This window comes from Rutidosis leptorrhynchoides, chromosome 10 (assembly GCF_046630445.1).
Source record: "Rutidosis leptorrhynchoides isolate AG116_Rl617_1_P2 chromosome 10, CSIRO_AGI_Rlap_v1, whole genome shotgun sequence".
NCBI classification, from domain to species: domain Eukaryota; kingdom Viridiplantae; phylum Streptophyta; class Magnoliopsida; order Asterales; family Asteraceae; genus Rutidosis; species Rutidosis leptorrhynchoides.
The window spans coordinates 146,983,397-146,986,509 of record NC_092342.1 but is presented as its reverse complement, the minus strand read 5'-3'; positions in this window follow the sequence as shown (position 1 = coordinate 146,986,509).

Below are 3,113 nucleotides of genomic sequence, written 5' to 3'. Positions count from 1 at the left end.
TAAAATTCTCCTTGAGAATGACTACAAACCCGTAGTAAAAAGACAACGTAGGCTAAATCCCAACATGAAAGAGGTTGTTAAAAAGGAGGTCGTCAAGCTTCTTGACGCCGGGTTAATCTACCCCATCTCCAATAGTCCATGGGTTAGTCCAGTACAAGTAGTACCCAAAAAGGGGGGTACAACCGTTATATTAAATGAAAAGGACGAACTCGTCCCAACTAGAACAGTTACTGGCTGGAGAGTCTGTATTGATTACAGACGTCTAAATGATGCCACTAGAAAGGATCATTTCCCGTTACCTTTTATTGATCAAATGCTTGAACGATTAGCGGGAAAAGAATATTATTGCTTTTTAGACGGTTTCTCCGGTTACTTCCAAATTCTAATTGATCCCAACGACCAAGAAAAGACCACATTCACTTGTCCTTTCGGTACCTTTGCCTATCGCCGCATGCCATTTGGTTTATGCAATGCACCCGGAACCTTTCAAAGGTGCATGATGGCAATCTTTGATGATATGGTAGAGGATTGTATGGAAGTCTTCATGGATGACTTTTCCGTGTTTGGAGACTCCTTTGAATCGTGTCTTTTCAATCTAGAACGTATGCTTATCCGATGTGAGAAAGCAAACTTGGTCCTAAATTGGGAAAAATGCCACTTCATGGTGAAGGAGGGCATTGTACTTGGTCACAAAATATCTCGTGCGGGAATAGAGGTAGATAAAGCTAAAATTGAAGTTATCTCTAAGCTACATAAACCATCAAATGTTAAAGCAATTAGAAGCTTTCTTGGTCACGCAGGATTCTATAGGCGATTTATCAAAGATTTTTCTAAAATCGCCCGCCCATTGACCAAGCTTCTTGAAAAGGATGCTCCATTTGACTTTGACACTAATTGCGAGAATGCATTCTCGATTCTAAAGTCAAAACTCACACAAGCTCCCATTATGGTATCTCCAGATTGGAGTATGCCATTTGAGCTAATGTGTGACGCAAGCGACTATGCTTTAGGTGCTGTTTTAAGACAACGTCCCGATAATCATTTTCTTCCGATTTATTATGCAAGTAAAACTCTAACGGGAGCCCAAATTAATTATACCACCACGGAAAAAGAACTCCTAGCGGTTGTTTATGCATTTGATAAATTTCGGTCATATTTGGTGTTGTCCAAGACCATTGTTTACACGGACCATTCGGCACTTAGGTATTTATTCTCGAAACTAGATGCAAAACATCGTCTCATACGTTGGGTTCTTTTACTTCAAGATTTTGACATTGAGATACGTGACAAGAAAGGAGCTGAGAATATAGCTGCCGATCATTTATCCCGAGTTGAAAACCCCGAATTAGATAAACTTGATGACACAATCATCAAGGACACATTTCCTGACGAATCTCTAATGAGGGTTGAAAAAGAATCTGAAATCCCATGGTTTGCCCATTTTGCAAACTATCTTGCTTCAGGCATTCTACAAAAAGGACTGACTTATCAGCAAAAGAAGAAATTCTTTGCGGATTTAAAATCTTATTTCTGGGAATACCCAGACCTATTTCGTGTTGGTGCGGATCAAATAATTTGCCGTTGTGTGTACGGACAAGAAGCTCAACAAATTCTTGAGCATTGCCATCAAGGGCCAACCGGCGGTCATTTCGGACCAAACCACACTGCAAGAAAAATCCTTGAATCGGGCTTTTATTGGCCCACGATCTTTAAAGATGCCCATGATTTTGTTCGGACTTGTAACGCATGCCAACGAACGGGTAACATCACGAAAAAGGATGAGATGCCTCAGACCGGCATCCAAGTTTGTGAAATCTTTGACATTTGGGGAATCGATTTCATGGGACCCTTTCCAAGTTCACATAAGTGCAAGTACATACTAGTAGCCGTTGACTATGTATCCAAGTGGGCTGAAGCAAAAGCTTTGCCTACAAATGATGCTAGGGTGGTGGTAAACTTCTTGAAAAATCTCTTCTCACGCTTTGGGATGCCAAAAGCACTCATATCCGACCTAGGAACACATTTTACCAACAACCTTCTTGAAAAGGTGTTGAAGAAGTATGGCGTAACTCATCGTTTCTCTACTTCGTACCACCCGCAAACAAGTGGTCAAGTGGAGAACACGAATCGTGCTTTAAAACGCATACTTGAGAAGACGGTTAATAACAACCCTAAAATCTGGCAACGCAAGTTAGATGACGCGTTGTGGGCTTTTAGGACTTCGTATAAAACACCAATAGGTACCACACCATTTAGACTTGTATACGGTAAAGCGTGTCATCTACCTGTTGAAGTTGAACACAAGGCGTACTGGGCTATGAGAGAATGTAATACCGACCTTGTACAAGCCGGAGAAAATAGGTTATCACAACTTAACGAACTAGATGAATTAAGATTACAAGCCTACGAAAATTCTAAAACATATAAAGAAAAAACTAAAGTATGGCACGATGCACGATTAAAAAAGAAAGAATTTGAGCAAGGGGATAAAGTATTGGTATTCCAATCACGTTTCAAGTTTTCACCTGGTAAACTTAGATCCCGATGGAATGGGCCATATATAATAAAACAGGTTTTTCCATCTGGATATGCAGAGTTGTATGGTAAAGACGGTGGAACTTTCAAAGTGAACGGACACAGACTCAAGTTATACTTTGAAGAAATCAATACTACGGAAAGAGACGAAACCACCTTCTACCCTAAGGACAAATAAATTCAGGGTAACTCTAAGGTTTTAAACTCCATTCTCGATTTTTATTCTTATCTTTAAGAGTGGGGTTAGATTGGTCTTTCCCTAGCAGACCCTAAAGAACTAGTCTTCTCCCTCCATTCTACCTTTTTAATTTCTTTTGGTTTGTTTTTATTGTGTAATTTCAAGATGCGAGGTCAATATATCTACAACCACTTCATTTTAATGTGCGATAAGATTTTACCAAGAGATGTGGTGTTAGATATTAAGAAAAGGTGCGATGCGACGAGAAAAGGAGAAAGACAAGATTATAATGAGAAAAATTATGGAAAAGGCAAATCAAAATGCGCTAAAAGGCGTCGGGCACGTCAATTGGGTAAATGTGAAAAATGTGGAAAACCAGCTCACTCAGGAGATTGCCCAA